Source organism: Tyto alba, unplaced genomic scaffold (assembly GCF_018691265.1).
Source record: "Tyto alba isolate M040663 unplaced genomic scaffold, T.alba_DEE_v4.0 Super-Scaffold_45, whole genome shotgun sequence".
NCBI lineage: Eukaryota > Metazoa > Chordata > Aves > Strigiformes > Tytonidae > Tyto > Tyto alba.
Window position 1 is genome coordinate 11,897,048 of NW_024881321.1, and position 24,061 is coordinate 11,921,108.

Consider the following 24,061-nt stretch of genomic DNA (forward strand, 5'->3'; position numbering starts at 1 on the left):
AAATAGGTATTTATCACTGGTTTGGTTGCCACCCTTGTTTTGTATCAACTGATCCCACAAGTTTTGTGTCATCTGTAAATTTTACCTCACCCAGCCTTACTCCCTCTGCCTAGTCCAAGGTTTCTTTCACTACGCCAGCAAGATTTGTGACCTTTCACATCTTTCAAACTAGCTTGTTCTGTCTATAGCATATAACCTTGACATCAAGCTACAAAACTGCAATAAAGAACAACTCTCTTGTTATACATTATTTATTCTTAAAGAACACTTAAAAACCCAAACAAACTCATGCCCTCAGAAAGCTCATAGGATCAAATCAGCTCAGAAAAGACCTGGACCAATGTGTCAATGTGTTTAGATCCAGAGGAAGAATCTCTATGATTACTTTCAGGGACTTGGTAAAACCACTGTGCTCTGGGAGAGCTAAGCTACATTCTAAAGCACTGTCACCTTATATATATTCAAAGTAAAGAAATAATTCAAGTCTACTTTAAAATCCATGATGCAAAATATTAGTATCACCTAACTAGTTCTCTTAATCTTGCAAAATCATTTCCTTTTGGACTTTCAAACTTTTATTGAAACTGTAGGTGTCTCTAAGACCTTAGCCTGATGAATACAATATTAAGAGAAGTTAACTCACTAACATAAATGAAGGACACTTGGATATTAGGAGCTAATAAAAATCTAATAGAAACAGATTAGGTAGGAAGCTATTTGTGTCTAAGTCTAAAATAACATATTGCATATTTCTATTGTCACTAGCTTGTTTTGACTAAAACTGCCAAAACTTCCATGCCTAAATTTCACACTAGAAGTAACCAGAACCATTTTTGTTTATTCTTTCAGCAAGTTAATTTGAATTAATGTGATATGACTTTATTTTCATTATTCACATTATAAATTCTTTCATTAACCCCTCTCCAAAAAAGCCGAAACCACACAAGGTCTTACAAGATACATGCTAGACTTTGCTAATACAGCAAATAGCATAGATGTTTCATTGTTAGGAAATATGTTGTATATCTAGTATTTTTTTCAGTCCCAGCGCAGAATTCTAATTCTTTACCAAGTATCTGGAATATTCAGTGTGCAGAGGGAATTTGGCACATGAAACAACAACTGTATTGAACGGTAAACTGCCACTGGAAGCAGATAAATGTTTAGAGCCCTTCAATATAAAAACTCAGTGGTACGGTTAGGTGCTGGGAACTTCATCTAGAGTCATGAGGAGGTTATTAAATGCCTGAATCCACAAATAACCCATGAAGATAATACCTAAAAGTTCCACCTTCAACATGTATTTTTCTCATAACATAATAAAATTTCATGTAGATATTTTCTATTTTTCCCCCCTAATTCTACCACTTCACACTCCCTCTGGAGATTGGAAGATATTTTTTTCCATTATAAATGGAAAGAAGCTTTCTTCAGCTATGTTTCTTCAAATACTGTACCCTTTTAGTGGCTTGGTTGGTTTGGTTTTTTATTCCTTTTCTTTTTTTCCTTCTGCTGTGAAACTTTTGTAAGGTATTAGATTCCAGAAGTTATTTCTCTTTTCACAGTTTTACTTAATGCATTTCTCATTTTAAGTATTATGTTTGTAGGTTTTGTTTTTTTTTTTTTTTTTTTCTGTGATACCTGCTTGAAATTTTAAATAAGATTAAATATCTACACCTAACACTATTTCTCAGTTGCTGGATTATGAATATATTATACCTGTACGAGGCATGGAATCACGACTTTAGAACCAGTAAGGTTATAAAGTAGGTATGTTTATTTAGTGCTGGGTGCATGGGGGAATCATTTCCTCCACATGCACGTGCACCTTGAAGCCAAAAGCAGCTCCTTTTTATTACGTAGAATGTTACATATGTATCAGAATTCCGGGAACAGGGAGGGACTATTACAATTAGTTCCGAGAAATCCTTAAAAATATCCCCCACCCCCAAACCCCGCCCCCGGCGCCGACCCTCCCCTAGCAACTCCCATGTTATCAGATAAACGGCATGTCTTAACAAAACACAGGGCATGTCCCAACAAAGGGCATGTCCCGACAAACAATCTTAACAGACAAAGGGCATGTCTCAACCCCCAGGTGCAAGGTTTCCTGAGGGTGGGGGGGCCATCTGGTTTCCTTAGATCATGTAGAACTTTGTGATTAACAAGACCTCTGTAAGTTTTTAAGAACGTTATAAAATAACCATTAACTATTTGTCTATTCTTTTGCAAAAAAAAAGTAAAATATTCAACAATATAAAATTTCCTGTCTGAGGGAATTATCAGCCTATTCTAAACTTTTAAAAAACATAACGACATTAAGCATGAAGGAGTCTAATAAGATTATGATAAATTACATAATTACCTGCTTAATTATATATTGTATTATCATAGGTGAGGTTGACTTGATGGAGTAGTCCAGCAGTTTCCACTCATTGAATGTAGTTTAGGCTTTTTATCAGGTGCTGGGGCTGAGAACTCCGGGCTGAGTTAATAATCATATGAAGAAACAAAACTAGACCCCTTTTTGTCAATTTGTGGTGGAAAAAACGTGATTGGTGAGGAAAAAAAGTATTATTACACATTAAACAAATTTAGCAAAAACTAAGAGAGGTTCAGGAAATCCTGTGAATCAAATACAGGAACTCAAGTAGGGTTCAGTTACTTTACTGTGGTCTTTCAGTACTTAAAGGGGGCTTATACGAAAGATGGGGACAGACTGTTTAGTAGGGCCTGTTGTGATAGGACAAGGGGTAATGGTTTTAAATGGAAAGAAGGTATATTCAGGATAGATATAAGGAGGAAATTTTGTATTATGAGGGTGGTGAAACACTGGAACAGGTTTCCTAGACAGGTTGTAGATGCCCCATCCCTGGAAACATTCAAGGTCAGGTTGGATGGGGCTCTGAATAACTTGATCTAGTTGAAGATGTCCTTGTTCATTGCAGGGCAGTTGGACTAGATGACTTTTTGTTGTGATTTGAGCGCAGAGAGCAACTGAACACCACACGTCCACCAGCTCACCCCATCCCCTTCAGGAATGAGAGGGAGAAAAGACAACAAAAGGCTCTGAATAGGGATAAGGACAGGGAGGAATGACTCACCCATTATGGTCCTGGGCAAAAGAGAAAGTCCTTAGGGGAAGAAAAATCAATTCAAACACTAACAACAGCACTTAACAGACAGAGTGGGACAATGAAAAGCATTACAACATCTTAAAAACTCCTTCCCCACCCCTCCCTCCCAACACCCATTCCTTCCTTCCTGGGCTCAGCTTTGCTCCCACTTTACCTCCTTCCTGCCAGCAGGACAGAGGGCCAGGGAATGGGGGGTGGTAGTCAGTCAGTCACTCACTCACACATTGTTTCTATTGCTCCTTCCTCCTCAGGGGGAGGACTCCTTAAACTCTTCCCCTGCTCTAGCATGGGGTCCTTCTTATGGAAGACAGTCCTCCACAAGCTTCTCTGACATGGGTTCTTCTCAAGGGCTGCAGCTCTTCACAAACTGCTACAGTGTGGGTCCCTCTCACAGGTTTCAATCATCCCAGTGACGTATTGCTCCAGCATGGGCTTCCCTCAGAGTCATCTCCTTCTTTGAGTGCAGCCACCTGCTCTGACATGGGGTCCTCCAATGGGCTGCAGGTGGGCACCTGCTCCACTGTGGACCTCCATGGGCTGCAGGGGGAGAGGATGATGTTTCATCACAGGCTAGAGGAGTCTCTGCTCCCATGCACATCCCCCACCCCTTTCGTCCACTAACCTCAGTGTTTACATTGGTATCTCCTTCACAATTCCCACTCCTCCTCCCAGGTTCCCCTTCCTAAATATGTTATCACAGAGGCACTGCCACCACCTTTAAGTAGCTTGGACTTGGCCAAAAGTGGGTGGAACTTGGACCTGGGGAACTTCGAGAAGCTTCTTACAGGGGACCACTACTGTAGCCCCTTTACCCACTACCAAAAACCCCCACAACAAACACAAATTCAACACAACCTCTAGCTTTTTTTTTTCTTTTTGATGTTTGCTGTTGTTGAAGAATTTTGATCACATATAGCATGGAAAGCCCTAATAATTTTCATAAGGTCCTGCCTGACTCAGTTAATTAATCTAGTTACTTCCATACCTCACTAGTGAAAGGGTTGAAAAAAGGCCTATAAGAAGGGCTAACGAGCTCCATTTGCAGTATTTGATGCAGTTTTTCCAATAGCTTTGTCCACATCAGATAACCTACACAAGGCAGGATACCTAGCTCATATATCTACTTGGAGAGCAGCCCTCTTTCTTTCTTTACCACTCAAGAGCTAGCCTATATTGACATAACCAGAAGGATCCTCCAAACTCTCACTCACTGTTTCACTCTGGACCAGGATACATTCATCTTTATAAGCATGTTTTGGAGTAAGGAGAACCCAGTAGTTTGAATGCGTTGAAGCCTAAGACATAACCTTACAGGAAAAACCAGGTAGAAACTGTTCAGTTCTGTCTTTGACAGGCATTGGAAATGTAGAAAGTACAGTCTGGGTTTCCTTTTCTCTTGAATGAGAAGGTGAACAAATTGTTCTTTGGAACACACACACACACACGTGCACACAAGCTACTGTTGCCAACAAACAAACATCTTTCCACCTTAGCTCTTCTCCTCTAACTTCTCAAGAAACAGAACTATAACTCAAGGAATCTGTCAAAGAAAGTAACTTCTAAAGTCCCAATGTCCATTTACCCTTCAAAAGCCATTTGGGTTACTGAAATTATTCCCCCCTCACTTCCCCCCCCCCCCCCCCCCCCCCCCTTTTTTTTTTGTGTGTGTGTTAGTTAGAAATTACTCTCAGAATACTGTTAGGGGCAAAAGGAAGCAAAAAATAAGTTAGTCCAACTAATATTTTAGCAATCAAATCTAAAACAAACTCACTAGTTTACTTAAAATGTTATTTGCAGTCAGACCCCAACTTATCTAATTTAAATAGAGAAGTCCCACTAATAATACCATCCAAATTGTTACACACAAACTTCCCAGTGTCTAACCCTCTCCTCTTGTGTTATTTTCATGGTTTTATCTGGGATAGAATTAATTTCCTTTCTAGTAGCTGATATAGTGCTGTGTTTTGGATTTAGGATGAGAATAGTGTTCATAACCAAAGATGTTTCAGTTATTCCTGAGCAGTGATTACAGTAAGTCAAGGACTTTTCAGCCTCCCTTGCTTGCCCTACAAACAGGGACTGGGTTTGTAGAAGATGTTGGGATGGGACATAGTCAGGACAGATGACCCAGAGTGTCTAAAGAGATATTTATCTTGGGTTTGACTGAGTGGTGGATGTTTTTCTTGGTAGCAGGAAAGGGGGCTATAGGGGGTGGACCCCTGAAAGAAGTGCCTCAGCTCCAAGTCAGCTCCATCTCTTCACCAAAACTGAGCCAATCAGCTGTGCCTCTGCGATAACGTATTTAAAAAGAGGCATGGTGAGGAGGAGTTGGAATTGTGAGGAGGAGTTGCTGCAGCTGCATGAACACCAAGGTCAGTGGAGGAACGGAGGAAGAAAGGAAGGGAGAGGTGTGCCAGAGCAGAGACCTCCCTGTATCCTGTGGTGAGACGGCAGGGCAGCCCCCCCCTGCCACCCATGAAGATCTATGGTGGAGCAGACACTGATTTATGGTCTGTGTTTCACATAGCTGATCAAGGTGCTGTGCCTGAAGAAGGCCAGGGTCTCATTGGAAAAAGGTAGATCTTGCTGTTGTAGTTCAGCACTGGGCGGATTGCAGCATACAGGGGTGTCCCACTCCGGAGCAGCTCGGGAAGGTCTGCAGCCTGTGGGAGGGATTCCAGCTGGAGAAAGTTGGTGTTCCATGCCAGAGCAGTGTAAAGAAATGCTGCATCCCATGGGAGGGATTCACACTGGAGAAAGTTTGTGGAGGACTGTCTCCTGTGAGAGGGGGACCACGATGGAGCAGGGGGAACAAGTTCCAGAAGCTCCCCCCACTGAAGATGGAAAAAAGCAGCAGCACTGACTGCACCCCCTATTCTCTGTCCCCTGTGTTGCTGAGGGGAAGAGGTAGAGATATTGGGAGCAGAGCTGAGCCCAGGAAGAAGGGAGGTGTGGGGGGAAGGTGTTCTCAAGATGTGGCAATGCTTCTCACTGTCCTACTCTGTTAAGTGTTGATGTTAGTGTCTGTAATAAATGTATGTTCTTTTTTTTTCTTCCCTAACGAGTTTGCCTTTTGCCTGTGACCATAGTAAGTGATTTACCCCTTCCAGTCCTATCTTTAATCCTAAGCCTGGCTCATTTGTCCCTTCTCATCACTGGAAGAGAAAGGGAGGAGTGAGTGGCTGCATGGTGTTTGGCTGCTGACCAGGCTCAAACCACAACAATATTCCATATCATACGATACCATGCTGAAAAATGAAACTAGGAGGAGATGGCCAGGGAGTGATGGTCTGCTGCTAGCGGACTGGCTGGACGTCAGTCAGCAGGTGGTGAGCAATTGCATTATGCATCACTTGTTTTGTATATTATTTTACCTTTATTATTATTTTTCCTTCTTTTTCTGTCCTATTGTATTGTCTTTATCTCAGCCCATGGGTTTTACCTTTTTCCAATTCTTTCCCCAGTCCAACTGCAAGGGAGTGAGAAAACAGCTGTGTTTTGCCTAGCTGCCTGTCAGGTTAAACCACAAGTTATGCTCATGTTTGCAATGATCTTCTGGGTCCCAAGTTCATCGGTGCTAGTCTCACTTGAGTAGAAAGGACTGGGGCTTAAGTAACAAGGCAACAGAGACCAGAATTATTTGGGGAGGAGTGTGATATTGGTTGTTGGAGGCTCTTCTGCAGTTTTGCATCTGCTTTGGGTTATTATTTTTATACATTTTCTGACACATTCTGTTTACTTATACTTTCTGCATTGGTACCCAGATAAAGTTTGGCTAACTCCACACATGAGCTTCTAGTTAAATTTACACAATAATCCCCCTAATGAATAGAAAAAGATAATGCTTGCTACTCAGTGACCATGTACACTTGCTCAGACTTTTGTTAACCATGACATTTACAGAATGAAGGTCCAACAATTAAGGCAAAAACTGCTAGAAAATTGCTACTACAGCTAAAAGAAACTAAATCAGCTCATGTTAAAACAAGACAAGTCCTGACACTGTGTACTGTCGGGCCAATAAATAGCCCGTGGCCTTTTATTAGTAATGGAAAAATAATGCTTATACCAAATCATATTTATTTAAATATTTATATTTAATACACCAGTTATCACTCTAGCATTTTTCTCACTGAAACCAACAAGTGAATTTTCTAACAATTTATTCCAGCCATGTTTGTCCCAGAAGAAAATTATGAATCAAAATTCTAACAAATCAATGAAAGAGAAATTACCTCTAACCGTATAAAACTAATAAAGCTAATCATAACTCCTTTAGATTCTGAGAGGATACTTAACACTAAACACTGTAATGTTAGAGGGAGTGATAGGAAAATATTAGTGATTTTTAATAAGAAAGTAACAAGCAAATGGACTTCTGAATTGTTGAGAAAAAACTGCTATGAAATATACCCTAATAGGTAATTCCAATCCCTGCTCTCTCATTCTATGCAGAAATTAAGACTTTATGCTCATTGCCAATATGGAAAAAAAAATAAGCAAGAATGCAACAAAACTATACTCTCTTACTGTCAGTATGTCATTATTCATTGTGAGAAATATAGAATAAGTAGATGAAATGTAAATTAAAGGATGTGTTAATACTTACATGTTAGAGTTAAGATTAAATCAGTATTAAAATGACATTTCATTTTAATTGCATTCTCCTTGTCAAATATTATATGTATTCAAGTACATTCATAAAATTGACCATATTCTTTGAAATTAATTTAGAAGTTTAAAAAATCAGACTCTATTATAAAAAGTCTATTCTCAACAGTAGCTTTATTAACTTGCTATTTTTATAAAATAGATTTCAATTCTTCAGATAAGATTTTACATTTCAATTTCAGAGCATGTAAAAATTTCAGGATTAGGAAAGAGCAGTTTCTCTAATCTTATAAATACTTTTCTTACACTTGTCATTTTGCATGGAAGTGATTCATAATAGACTGCATAAAAATCTATTTGCATATTTAATATAACTACCATGAGTCAAGTTAATTGTTTGACTATCTTAAATAATGTTGTCATGTTTATCTTTATTATTAAAGATAAAGTTTTTATTTTAGGTGAAGTGTAGGTCTGATGTTTATTTTTTTCCCGCTCTAGGGTTCAAATGGTGATGTATATTTTGACTTTTTCTTCAGGACTCCTATTTATTTAACCTAATGCACCTCCTTCCAAAAAAAATTGTAAATGGTTGGTTGTTGAGTGAGAAGTTGTTGTTATGATTATGATTATTATAATTACCAGTAAATAACATCTTACATTGTTGTTCTAAGAAACTCGTAGTCACAAGTGGAAAAGAAAAATACATCCAACAGTCTTGATTAGAAATTGAAGATACATAACTACAGAGTTCTCTATTGTTTTTCATTTCCGAAGTGTGAATAACCACCTGTTATGTGTGTAGAGAAAACAGAAACAAGGTATATATATTGTTGTTTTTTCCAAAAGGTGCAAATGTATCAGGTTCATGTCTGTCACTTCTACATGGACATCGAGGGCAAACCAGATTACTGAATGAAGCCCTTTGGGGAGTGACATATTTCCAAGTAACAAAAAAAACTCATAAGTGATAGGATTCTAAGTTGCTGTCATCTTTTTTCCCCCCTAAGCTGAAGTGAGTTTTGACAAAATGTGCTATTTATACACTCTCACCTGAGCAGAATCCAGTCATAAATTACTAATATTTATCAAGCTTAAGTCCTATAAATTAAACAATGTTTTTCATTTAGAACAATCTCAATAACTAAATATGGTCATGTTTCACACCACTAGAGAATTACAATGGACAGATACAAGCTCTTCAGGAAGGTCATACTGAGTAAGGAAGTAGGGGGAGTTGTCCTGTATTTGAGATAACAGTGGGAATGCACAGAGCTCTGCCTGGGGACATGTCAGGAGTCAGCTGAGAGTTTATGGGTCAAGATTAGTGGGCAAATCGATTGGAGTGTTTTTGTAGTGGGTATCTGAAATAAAGTTCCTAATTAGGAAGAAGTAGATGAACCCTTTTTTAAACAACAGAAAGAAGCCTCACATTCACATGTCCTGTGAACTTTCATCAGCTTGAAATTGGGTGGAAGAACTACATATCAGTGCACAAACAATCTATGAATGTATTGCATTAAATGTATTGTATCTGCAGTACATTTATAACAACTTCCTGACAAAGTTAATCAAGGCCCCAAGAAGGAAAAGTTGTTTGCTGGACCTGTTATATACAAATGAGGAAGAATTGGTTGTGGATTTAAATCTGGGGGCAGATTTGTCTGCAACGACCATGAGATGGTGGAGTTCATGATTCTGGGAGGAGGGTGAAGTTACAAAAAACAGGACCACAACACTGGATTCCAGGGGAGCAGGCTTTAACCACTTCGCAGGTCTGCTAGAAGAATCTGATGAAATGTGATGCTGGAGAGAAGAGGGTGCAAGAGAGCTGACTGATATTCAAAGATAACATCCTCCAAGCTCAAGTCCATCCCAACAAATAGGAAATCAACTTTTGCTTGATTTAAAGGTGGCAGGAGTGCTGCATAGATGAACAAGGAGCTCCTGACAAAATTCAAACATTAAAAGAAAGCACACAGGAGGCATAAGCAGGGATAGCTAACCTGAGAAGAATATAGAGACTGATCAATTGTGCAGTGATGGGGTTAGGAAAACAAAGGCCCACCTAGAATTTAATCTGTCAATGGATTTGACAGGAAATAAGAAAGGATTCTATATTGTGCTGGGTTTCTGTGGCACGGTTTTCTGGTAGTGGAGGAGGGGGCTATAGTGGTGGCCCCTGTGAGAAGCTTCTCAAAAGCTCCCCTGGCTCCAAATCAAACCTGCTTCTGGTCATGTCTGAGCCAATCAACTGCACCTCTGTGAAAACATATTTAAGAAGGGGAACCTGAGAGAGGGCTGGGACTTGCAAGGAGGCATTGTGAGAAGGACAAACGTCGAGGTCAATGGAAGGAAGGAGAAGGACTTGGGGGAGGTGCGCTGGAGCAAAAACCCTTGTATCTCATGGTGAGATGGCAGGGTTGCCCACCCTGCCACACATGGAGGTCCACGGTGGAGGTCAACCTGAAGGTTGAGGAGAAAGCTACTCCAGGACAGGCATCTGTAATTAAAATAGGCCTGGACCCTGAGGGAAGAAGTGGTCCTGGCTGTTGTAGTTCAGTACTGGGAGGACTGCAACACACTGGGGTGACCCAGGCCACAGCAGCATGGGAACGGCTGTGGCCTGTGGGCAGGATTCACGCTGGAGCACGTTCATGAAGCACTGTCTGCAGTGAGAGGGGAGCCATGTGGAGCATAGGAGGAATGTGCAGCATTCACCCCACCTCCTGAGAAGGAAGGAGCGATGAGCTGAAGATGAGCTGACTGTAACCCCCATCCCCTGCCCCTTGCACCACCATGGGAGGATGAAGAGTGATCTGGAGCAGAGCTGAGCCCAGGAAGAAGGGAGGGGTTGGGTAGAGGTGTCTTTTGGATGTGGTTGGTGCTTCTCACTGTCCCCACCTTGTCTGTTAAGTGTTGTCTTTGTTAGCATTTGTATTAAAGTGATGTTCTTTTTCTTCCCCTAATGAATCTGTCTTGTCTCCCTGTCATTAGACAGGTCATATTCTCCCCACCATCTCTGATGGGGGAAGGGTTGAGTGGCTGGCTGCATGGTTCTCAGTTGCCCTCTGGACCTAAACCACAACATACATGTACTTAAATAGCAAAGAAAGACTAGGGAAAATACGGGCCCACTGTTGAATAGAGCAGGGAACCTAATGACAAAGGAAATGGAAAAGATCAAGGCACTCAGGACTTTCTTTGACTCAATATTTTGATAATATCAGCCTTCAGGAATCCCAGGCCCCTGAGATGAGATGAAAAGTCTGAAGCAAGGAAGACTTACCGTTACAGAGGACGACAAATTCACTTAAAGAAACTGATGAGTTGCACACACAAGAGTTGAAATAGATAGTTGATGATTGATGTCATTGCAAGACCACTCTTAATTATCTTTGAAAGGTCATGTCTATGGGGAGAAGTTCCTCAGGACTGGAAGAAAACAAATGTCTTTCTATCTTCATGAAGGGCAAAAAGGAATATCCAGAGAATAACAGGGAAGTCAGCCTCAGCTCAGTCCCAAGGATACTGATGGAACTGAGGCACGGAATCATGACTTTAGAACCAGTAAGGTTATAAAGTAGGTATGTTTACTTAGTGCTTGTGCCTTGGAGCCAAAAGCGGCTGCTCTTTATTACGTAGAATGTTACATATGTATCAGAATTCTGGGAATAGGGAGGGACTATTACAATTAGTTCCGAGAAATCCTTAAAAATATAACGCCCCCCAAGCCGCCCCCCACCTCCCCCCACCCCCTCCCCCGGTGCTGACCCTCCCCTAGCAACTCCCATGTTATCAGATAAACGGCATGTCTTAACAAAACACAGGGCCTGTCCCAACAAACAAAGGGCATGTCCCAACAAACAATCTTAACAAAAGGCATGTCTTAACCTCCAGGTGCAACGTTTCCTGAGGGGGGTGGGGGGGCATCTGGTTTCCTTAGATCAGAACAACTAACCCTGGAAAAAAATACAGAAAGGACATTAAAGAGATTAGGAGTAATCAGCATGGATTTATGAAGAGGAAATCATGCTTAACTAAGTGGGGAGGAACAACCCCTGGACCAGTATGCATCTGGGCTAAGAAGCTGGAAAGCATCTCTACAGAAAATGACATGGGGGTCCTTGTGCACAACAAGCTGACTGTGTCAGCATTACAGCCTCGAGGCAAAGATGTAAACAGCCACCTGGGCTGCATTAGGAGGAGGAACACTGCCAGCAGGTTAAGGGAGGTGTTCCCTTTTCCCTCTGCTTTGCCTTGGTAAGGCCACATCTGGCATGCTGGATACATGTCTGGGCAGAGTGATTTCTGTTTTCTTCACTTGCAGCCTTTACGGGTGATACAGTCCATGCCAGAACTGCTTGCATATTGCTTATAGACGAAGTAATGCATCTGAATATTATAAAACTTGGTATCTAAAACCTGTAACAGTTAAATAATATGCAGTATTGTATTAGTGTAACCAACATAATAAGAATGCTCTTATGGCTAGCTAAACACTCAATTTTAATTCAAACAAATGGTTAATGTTATAGTTTATATGATGAACATTCTGAATTGAAGAAAGTCTGTAAAATTCCACAAGAGTCAATAGATTTATGTTGATTTGTATCAAGTGAAAATATTGCTATGAAAGGACTAACACTTTATTCATGAATATATATCTACACTACATTTTCAGACTCACTACATTTTCAGCTGATACTTTCATGGGCATGTTCATCCTAATGCAACACTGTGGTTGCTTTTTTTTGCCAGTCAGACCAAGTTACCCTGAGAAAACCCCATTGTCTGATAAAACCAGATGAACACAAAGCTCACTAGCAGACTGAGTACTAGCTTTTTTCCTTCTTTTCACAAATAAACTAAAACACATGTGACTAGTGGAATGCACTTTTTTTTTTGTATTTACTTCTCTTGCGTCAAACTAGAAGACAATAGACAAAATGTCTTTGGAAAGGGACATAATTTTCTAACTTTGGAATAAATATATAAAACTCAGGATTTTATGACTTTTATCCCTTTATTTAAAAATGTCACAACAAACAAATGGTTAGTAATTACAATTATTAAAATTTGTATTTTTGTCCCTATAAAATAGAAGCCATCATGAAAACAAGAATGATTTGTGGTTGAAGTGATAATTTCATCATTTACATACTGTGAAATACTGTGGAGAACTACACAATTCTTCTGTCATATGAAACAGAATTACACGATTAAGAAATTAAATGATATTTCTTGAAATATTTATAAGAAAAATGCATTGACACTGAGACTTTTATGTCATGTCAATATCTAACAGTACATAATGGCTTTAACACAGAGAGGATGAGTATACAAAAAGAAAGATGGTTTAAATTTTGTTATTGTTTCCCTGTTTGTTTTCCTTTTTATAGTCTTAATGCTGCCTCATAAGCAAGATTTTTAGATTTTTTTTTTTCTTTTTAAATCTTGGCATGCATTTTATAGATACATTGCATGACTAAATGATTATAGGCCACCCAACCAGGAAGACTTAACAGATGAGGCCATCTATAGACAGATAGGAGCAGTCTCACATTCTCAAGCCCTGGTCCTCATGGGTGACTTCAGCCACTCCATTATCTGTTGGATGGACAACACAGTAGGGTATAAGCAATCTAGGAGGTTCCTCGAATGCGTTGATGATAACTTTCATCTCCAAGTGGTAGAGGAGCCAACAAGGAGAGGTGCTATGTTAAACCTTGCTCTCACCAACAAGTAGGGGCTGGTGGGGAATGTGAAACTCAAGGGCAGCCTTGGCTGCAGTGACCATGAAATAGTGGAGGTCAAGATCTGTTGGGCAGTGAGGAGGGCACACAGTAAACTTGCTACATTGGACTTCAGAACAGCAGACTTTAGCCTCTTCAGGGACACGGGATAAAGCCCTGGAGGGAAGAGAAGACCAAGAAGGCTGGTTAATATTCAGGGATCACCTCCTACAAGCTTAGGAGTGATGTATCCTGACAAAAAGGAAGTCAGATAAGAACACCAAGAGGTATGCATGGATGAACAAGGAGATCCTGGACAAACTCAAAATCAAAAAGAAAGCCTACAGAGGGTAGAAGAAATGACAAGTAACCTGAGAGGAATACAGAGAAAATGTCCAGGTAGCCAAAGATCAGCTTAAGAAGGACAAAGCCCTGAAATAATTAAATCTGTCCAGGGACATCAAGGGCAACAAAAACAGATTTTACAGGTAGATTGGTGATTAAAGGAGGACTAGGGAAAATGTGGATCCTCCGCAGAAGGAAATAGAGACTGGATTACCTTGGATATGGAGAAGGCTGCAGTACTTAATGACTTTTTTGCCTCAGTCTTCTCTGACAAGTGTTTCAGCCACACTGCCCAAGATGAAGATTGTAAAGGCAGGGACTGGGAGAATGAAGAACCATCCACTATAGGAAAAGATCACATTCAAGAACATCTAAGGAACCTGAAGGTGCACAAGTCTATGGTACTTGATGGTATGCATCTGCAGATTCTGAGGGAACTGGAGGATGAAGTGGATAAGCCACTATCCATCATATTTGAGAAACCATGGCAGTCCAGAAAAGTTCCCACTGACAGGAAAATGGGAAACATAAACCCCATTTTTAAAAAGGGAAAAAAAGAACAGCTGGGGAACTACAGGCTGGTCAGCCTCACCTATGTGCCCAACAAGATTATGGAGTGGATCCTCAAAACTATTCTAGGGAACATGGAAAATAAGGAGGTCATGAGTGACAGCCAACATGGCTGCACTAAGGGCAAATCATGCCTGACGAATTTGGTGGCCTCCTACAACAGTTACAGCTCTGGTGGATGAGGGAAAAGGAACTGACATCATGTACCTGGACTCATGCAAAGCTTTTGACACTGTCCCATACAGCATCCTTGTCTCTAAATTGGACAGACATGGATTTGACAGATGGACCACTCGGTGGATAAGGAATTGGCTGGATGGTTGCACTCAAAGAGTTGTGGTCAGTGTCTCGATATCCAAGTGGAGAACAATGGCGAGTAGCATTCCTCAGGGGTCAGTGTTGAGACCAGTGTTGTTTAATATCTTTGGTAGCGACATGGACTGAGTGCATGCTCAGCAAGTTTGCTGACCACACCAAGCTCTGTGGTGTGGTCAACAAGCTGGAGGGAAGGGATGCCATCTAGAGGGACCATGACAGGCTTGAGAGGTGGGCCCATTTGACCACTATGAAATTCAACAAGACCAGGTGCAAGGTCCTGCACATGGGTCTAGGCAATCCCAAGCACAAATACAGGCTGGTTAGTGAGTGGATTGAGAGCACCCCTAGAGAGGACTTTGCAGTAGTAGTGGATTAAAAACTGACTATGAGCCAGCAATGTGCGCTCACATGCCAGAAAGCCAAGAGTATCCTGGGCTGCATTGAAAGAAGTGTGGCCAGCAGGTCAAGGGAGGTGATTTTCCCCCTCTACCTTGCTCTTGTGAGACCCCACCTGGAGTACTACATTCAGCTCTGGGGCTTCCAGCATAAGAAGGACATGGACCTGCTTGAGTGGGTCCAGAGGAGGGATACGAAGATGATCAAGGGGCTGGAGCACCTCCCATATGAGGACAGACTGAGAGAGTTGGGGTTGTCCAACCTAGAGAAGAGAAGGCTTTGGGGACACCTTATAGTGGCCTTCCAGTACTTGAAGTGGGCTTACTGGAAAGATGAGGACGGATTCTTTATCAGAGAGTGTAGTGATAGGGCAAGAAGTAATGGTTTTAAACTGAAAGAGGGTAGATTTAAGTTAGACAAAAGTAAGAAATTCTTCACTGTGGGGGTAGTGATTCTCTGGAACAGGTTGCCCAGAGAAGTTGTGGATGCCCCCTCCCCAGAAGTGTTCAAGGCCAGGCTGGATGTAGCTTTGAGCAACTTGATGTAGTGGAAGCTGTCGCTTCCCATGGCAGGGGGTTGGAATGAGATGATCTTTAAGGTTCCTTCCAACCTAAATCATTCTGTGATTCTATAATTTGATGATTCCAGCCTACTGGTACCACAAGGGTCTTGATAGCTTTCTAAGTTGTCTCCTTTGGGGCAAATTGTGCTCCTATGCTTGAATTTCTTGCGGCCAAAAGAAAGAACTCTAGGAATTTCTAAGCAGCAGATTAGACTACAGGAAAAGAAAAGTTAAATATCTATAAAAATAAGCTTTTTATTTGGAGAGAATATCACCAATACCAAAAATTTAAAACAGATACTACAAAAAAACTAAGGTAAGGCAAATCACTAGACTTTTCACATTGGAAAAAAATGGGTGAAAATACGTATCTAGAATTACCACTCAGAATATTTAAAGACATTTGTCTCTTATATGTAGATGTATTCTTTGGCTAAATTTTTATGATTTTTGTATTTTTAGATGGTAAAATCCTTGGAACAGATGTTTCACGGGTTTATAGATAGGGCATACAGCAGGTTAGGGCTCAGTTCATATAAATATGCAGATGTTTTCGTTTAAATAATGCTACTTATAAATAATGATGTTTAGGAGATATTCCAGTAGTAGCACCTTTTTCCCGATATCAGAATTTAAAGACATAAAATCATCTGGAATTTGTAAATCAATGTTCCTTGCTATAAAGTGCCTTATTTTTTTCCCTTTTCCTAAAAAGAAGCCTCATTTTTAGAGCATTGCTTAAGTTTCCATCTGTAGTAGCTGCAGAATTGTCTAAAAATCTCTCACAGAAAAATAAAAAAAACAGTGATTTATACAAATTTTAAACTAAGTTGAATCTGCAAACTATTAACTGAATGAAAGGGGAGTGCAGTAGGGAGTCATCTTGTTTTATGAGAACACTGAAGTACAGCCTTAAATAGGAAATTGCCATTATTCTCTCTATTAAGCATATAATACATGAAAGGAATGAAAAAGGGGAAACATATTCCTCACAATTGGGTTATTCACTTTGGGAGATATTTATTTTTATTACTTATTAATACCTTCACTGCATGTCAGTGACTATTTCTGATGAAAGATACAGTGGAAATTTTTTTTTTTCCACTACAGATTTTTTGTGTGTGTGTGTTTGGTTTTTTTCCTTCTCCTATGTCAGATGAAATAGTTCAATGCCAGGGCTTTATGTAAGATCTCTTTTATAACTTCTTCTTAAATTCCATTATGCACTGTATAAATTATTGTTCCCCTTCATATTTTGAATAGTTTTTGGTGTTTTTTTTTTTTTTTTTTTGACAATTTACACACATTAAATAAATCTATACTTTCTTGCTGAGCAGACCTTATGATGGGATAAACACATTTATCTCTGTAAGTAGGGTGAATATAATTGATTGGTTGAACTTTAGTTTTTATATAGTTTTTTTTCATATAGTTTTATATTTCCAAAATGACACTTCACTAACCACTGCATTCCTAGTACATGTTAACAGAAATAAATAGTTAATTTATTTGTGAAAAGGTGACCTATATCCAAAAAGCATAGTTTTTATTAAGTAGTACAAATTTCACTCCTTATGTATATTTGCCAATTAGAGAAAAACATAGCCTTCCAGAGCCAAAGCAAACCAAAATATAAAAACCTATAAAGACCTCTAGAATAATTACTCTTTGTAAAACAAAACTATTGTCCATACATCAAAATTACCTTGGGAAGTTGCAGAAGTTCATCCTTAAGCCTTGTAGCAACAGCTGTGTTCCAGGACACACCACCTATGTAATAAAGTGATATAGCTTCAGGATCAGCAAGGTGTAAGTAAAGTCAGATATAAATTTCTGGTGTCAAAAGTCAGTCAAGGGCTAAGGACCTGGAGTTAAATGCAGCCGCTGTGGCAATAGGCAGAGCATGCATGGCTGGAGATCCCAAATGTGATTTCTCACTGCTCTTGTTTACAGTGTTGTGATTCTCCCAACAGTCTGATCCAGGCTTACACAGTTGCACAACGTAAGATCTGACCTTGAACACTGGTAGCCAAAACTCTGGCAAGGTGGGACATTTGCAGGATGGTATTACAGAGAAAGACTTTTACAGCCTGGTCACAAAAATCAGAGCCTGTTGGCACACAGGACTCCGACAGGTTCTCCATTAGCATTGAAAATTGTGTAAAATGTAGGATAAGACATATCACTGTCCTTTGTCATCCTGGACTTAATTATGTTTCTGTTGGATTGACAAAGAATTGCCTGTGCATAGGTGATAACTGTTATTTTGTTATTGTTTCATTAGAATGATACTTTGCTATCAGATTAGTGATTTGCTGCTGATGAGTATGCCCCTATTGCCACTGGCTTTGTCCTGGGACAGCCAAGACAACTCTGTGGGGCTGACAGCTATAATGGAGGATTTAAAGACTGTAAGGTCATACTATTCTGGAGGGGCAACTGGAGGTTAAGACAGGATATCATGGGGGATTTAAAAAGGCATTTTAGAGCTGTAAGCAATTGAGTTCCATCCAAAGTGTCCAAGTGTGACATTCCCAAGCAGATAAGAAGTTGAGAGTAAATATTTATTGGAAAGATCACATGATTGTTACCCAGACTAAAATAAGATAAAGGAAAAGTAAAAGCCAAAAATACTCTGAATTGTATCACTGGTTTTAATAAGAAAAAATAATAGAAAACTTTGCTTGAAAATAAATCTGCTTAATTATTAAAAGATATTAGTCTTTCTCAGGTTGCTCAGTTTCCTATCAACATTTTCTTATAAGATGACAGAAGAAAATTGCAAAGATTGGATACGATCAATGTTAAACAGAACTGACTGAACAATATAAAGAATCAGGATAGCTTTAGTCTCTTAAAAACTTCCATAAGTATGTGCTTCAAGAGAAGATGATTTTGAAAAGCATTTTGTTGAGTTGAAAGGAAAAATGTAAGGATAATAGTAGTTTTCAGATTGGTTTGCTTCTTTCTAATATTTTAACTCACTGATTTTCATCAGGAATTTTATTTCTTTTGAGACAGGTATGCAGTAAGTAGACACAATTCTTTATTCAGGGAGGGTTATAATTTACATTACCTTTGGATACGGATATATATTTTATATAGCAGAAAGAAGTAAAACTACTGCTTATGAAATAATAAACTTTATTTAAAGAAAGCTGTCACAGAATTCTGACCCCACAACAACACACAACTATGACTGTATTTGGTCTCTTGTATTTCTAGAAAGAGGGAGTAGGAGAGTGAGGGGAGAAGTGTTGTTGTTTATAATCATAAAAATATCTGTATGCTGAAGAAAAGCTAAAAGGCCTACTGAGAATCTTAAAAGTATTAAATTAATGTCTTCCAAATTCTATCTGTAGAAATAGATTTCTAACATTTTTTGTTATTCGTATTTACTTACAAGGATCAGAGGTAAGCGATACTGATTGCATGAATGTACGTGGCATGACATCATTCAAATATATTTTTTGATCAAGTAATACCCTCCTCCAAAATCAGCAACAGACTATGGATGAATAAATCCATGCATTAATCAAAAGACTAGTCCAAACCCTACTCTTCCTTAATCTTTCAGAACACCATATCTCATCTGAAATGTCTCTCATTTCAGCCAGTTGCCCTAAGGTTTTCTCTGAAATTATTATCTACTCTTCCACTCCTGACTACTTCTTTAACCCTCTGCTTTTCATTTTTGTCCCAACTTCTTGTCCTTTGTTTTTTGTGTACATCTTCATAACAACAAACATGTTTTTCCCTATGTTCAGCCTTTGCTGCTTGATTTTCTCATATTCTTTTTCTTTGTCTCTCAAGTCCATCATTGCTTCTCTAATGTTTACTGGTAGCAATGAATGACAGAAAGGCAGGAAAAATGAAAGAACAAAATTAGTTTTCATTTTTACATTTTTTTTTTACATTTATATAATAAAAAACTAATAAGTTCATACTCATATATGATCAGTAAAATTAATTTTTAAAATTTATTGAAAAATGATAAAAAGCACACATACAAATATACATATACACACGCACATGCACATATAAATATGCACATATGTATACATACATATATACATTTAAAAGTTTTCAAAGTGTATGAACATTGTACCTATAATGGCAGAGTTGAAAATATAAACAGATGTATCTTTATACTGCTTTTTGGATGTATGCGAGTGGTGTCTTTTCAAAACAATATTTCCCAAGTAAAAGTTTGTGTGATAAATGAAGGCATACGCAAGTGCACAATGGTTAACTATCATATAAAACTTCAAACACCACTTTATTAAATTTTAATAAATAATTTCAGTCTCTTCAAAAGTTTCTCTCTTATTCTGCCTAGTATAAAAACATTTCCAGGCATCTCAAGGATAGTGGAATGTTGGAGAATGGCTCAGAGACAAGGGTCCTGAGCCCACCGAGCAATTGCATGATCAGGGCCTGCTCTAGCTGCTGATGCTGGGCCTCACTAGGGTTTGCCTGCAGCTGCTCGCAGCTGCTGATACATGAGGAATGTCAAGGACGCTTCAGCCCTGTGTACCGTGGTGTGTCGAAAACAGGCTAAGGGGAATTAGGAATAGTGGTCTGAGAAACCTAGTGTTATGATAACGGTGGTCTGAGAAACATTGTGTTACGGTACTGTTGTGTATCGAAAACAAGTCAAGAGGAATTAGAAATAGTAGCATGAGAAACTTAGTGTTATGAGAAACTTGTGCTGTAAGCTAACTGCAAGTAGGTGGACCGTGCGAATACGACCCTTAGAGCTTAAGCCAATCAGCTAGTGACTAGTAGGCATAATTAGTAGAAGGATTATAAAAGGCTGTAATGAAAATCAATAAATGGAAGCACACTTTATCACTCATACTGAGTCGGCTACGTTCTTCCTCCTTGGCTGGGTCCTCGGCTCGCCCAGCCCAGCAGTGGAAGGTGTCAGATTTAAATATCTTTAAGTAATTTTTTTTTTATTAGCCCTTACTTTTGTATGAATATGATAAGCAACTTCAGATGAGTAATCATATAACACAAAGTTTCATGGGTATATTTTCCATATTTGATAAACAAAGCACTTCAACTTTTAAACATCAAAAGATTTCTACTTATCCCCTCAAGCACTAAGCCCTGGAGGCAAAAATATGCATTTTTCTTTTCTCCTGATTCCCCCTTCTGTATTTCTGCAGTTTATCCTTATTTACTTAAGGATTTAACTCAAAGTGCTTACAGTAATAGAAATAAATGGAGTAGGTTGTTTTATTAGAAACTAGGATGCACATACTATGACTTGATGAGAGCTACAGTAGTAACGTTAGCCATATTTCATATGTTTCAAATACAACCTTTTATTTTATAATGTAAGTTATTAATTCTATGAAAATATCACATGCCTGTGGAGAAGTGGTGGGGGGTGGAAGGAAGGGGAGTACATGATGAGATTGTACATAGTATACATGCAGTGTTAGTGAAAGGCTACTAATTCCCATAATTTCTACTTCTTCAGTCCCCCTTCTGTTTTCTTCCACCCAGTAAAAAAAACAGTAAATGATTGATTGACTCTCACCTATCTTATTTAATATAATAATGGAACTCTTGATGAAAATGATCAAGAAATTCCAAAAATAGACAGGTTGAGGCAGTAAGTGGTAACACATCATGTTGTATGCAGATAATATGCTGCTGCTATTGATAGCAAAGTCAATTGTTAACCTAGACAGAACAGTATATTCAATATGAATCCTGACTGCCCTGAAGATCAATATAGACAAATCTATACCCAAGGTGATAGTGATGTGAAGTATAAAGTTTGAGTGATCTGCACTTTTAGATTTTAAATGAAGTATAAGACAAAACAAATGTAAATACACAAGGGCTTTTTCTTTTTCTTAATTTGACAAAGTTGCACTGCTCACCTTCATCCATTCCCCTGCTTTCAAGACAAGGTACAAAAAGAAAGAGCACTGAAAATGGAATGACACAAAATCAAGTTTCTTACAATTTTTAGTGCAGTAAAGATTGATGCAGTTTGCAAAGTCACCTTCGCATGATTATTTATATTTGTTATGGTTACCTTGTCTGCTTCTCAAAAATTGTCAAAGATTATTAAAGATCATATCTGAGAAAAGGAAAGTGTTCTCTGTTCACTGTTAGATAAGGTTAGAGATGGGCTGTCCCTTTTTAAACGATCTCACTGGGCATTTGTGCCTCAGGGCGTAACATGTCACCTTCATACCTATCTATATCATTCTATTCTTATAACACACATTCTGAATTCCAAATGGATCATCAGTCTCTTTAAAGGTAGTGAAGACACATTTAGTAGTGAAAAAATTTATTTATTCTGAGAGATGAGAAATGTAGAATGGACTAGGGCAGAAAGAGAAGTGCAACTTCATGGATCATATTTGATCCTTTGTGCAAGGCTTAAATTTGCTTCTGTCCTAAAGGTGTGGGAGAATATGCCTTTGAGTTTGTTTAAATCTATCCAAATGTCAATAGGGCAAATGTTATAGCTGGTAGAATTCTAGCTAGTGGTTTGCTTGGCAAATCTATCTCAGAAACATCTCCAATTGATGACAAATATAGTTTTGCTGAGTGAGTTAGAAAGAACAGTAACTGACCACTAAAATTATGTTTTTCTTCTTCGCAAAAGCTTTTATACTCATCAGCCCAAGAGAGAGATCTTTACCCATGGTACTGACTGGTACATACTGCTTAGGGCAAGCCCTCTTTAAGATTAATTATATCCATGCTGGTTCAAAGCACTTGCCTCTGAACCTCTACCAGGTACCACGTAGTGCCACTGTGAACTGCACTACCATGTGCCTGACATACGTGTATGTGTTGGAACTGGCTTGTCCAGTGTGTGAAAATGTGTTGTATACTTTGAGTGTATTGATATGGAGGATTATGGAGATGAAAAGAGCCAAACCCAATGTATTAACCTTACTGGCTTTTCAGATGGTTCTTTGATCTTTGCTTTCAGTCCAGGCCTTGCCTTGAAGCTTAGCAGTTAAAACAGTCAAAAATTATACTAGGGAAGAATCTAGTGATTTAGTAGTATCAGCATTCAGGAGTCTAATGACAGAAGTTCCAGGAGACTCAAAACTAGCTAACGACCTGTCTTAAAAGAGCATGTCATATCACCTAGTTACATTCAGTTCTGTGCATAATTATATACTTCATTCTACTGTCTATGCTTATAAGCTAAACAAAAGTTGACAAATGATCTCTGACTGTGTATTCAACTAGTTTGCATCCATGATGCACAGAGCTAGCTTCTGCTACAGCAGGCTCACTACATAAATACTGTGTTCCTTTTGAGTGTACCCACTGCAGTCTTAAGATCCTATCACTTGAGATCATTGCTCTGTGAGGTTTTTCAATTGACAGTGATTGAAACTGCATGAAGACTGTATTGCAAACAAGAAAATAATGTGGGCTAGTTTGTTTGTTTGTTTGTTTGTTTGTTTGTTTTAATTTCATGATACTGATAACACGTGCAAGCATGTCCCTGGTGTCATATGAAGGTATGCAGAGCTGTTTAAGAGTATGGAATAATGTTGGAAGACTAAAGAACAATGTTAGAAGAATATAAGGAAAAGTTGAAATAGAAGTATTCATCTGTACTGAATGGTTCCCTCACTAGCAGGAATGCTGATTGTGTAATAATAACTCTTTAAAATAAGAATTTGTTTAAGGACTGAAAATGAAACATGACAAGTAAATGCATTTAAAACAAATCTGGATCAAGACTGTAGGATTTGAATCTCAAGCTTATTTATACATACATACATACACACACACAACATTAAATGAAAACATTAAAATAAAAAATAATTAATTTCAAACATACTTTAGGCAATACCAAAAATGTCAACAAAAATGTGGCCCTTCTCTACTCTATTTTTTACTGCAGACATCAGGAAAATATATATACAAACACACACACGCATATATATATATATATATAACCGCTGTATCTGCAGTTACAACTCTTCCTTTTTCCAAAATAATAGTATAGCACTCAATGCAGAAAATATGAATGGCTGGCTGTTCGGTTAGGTCCTGTCAGAGCTAAAATATTTTTCCCTCATTTAAATGATTATTATGAGGATTTCTCCAGCCTATATCAAGTTTTAGATTCAAATATAGAGGAGCCAATCTCCTAATATTTAGGACACTCAGTGAGGATGAAGAAGAAATTTTCAAGATTCTCCTTTCCTGAGAGTTTTGTTGGAACTATTCCACTTTAAAAATAAAATAAAATTTAATCCGGACTACCGGTTCAATGGTGTCTGCCAGATACTTAAATGATTCTGGCAGAATGGAGACTGGATAGTATTTCCTACAAAAGTGTCACAAACTCTAGGCTATCAGCTAGTTAGATTTTGTTGTTG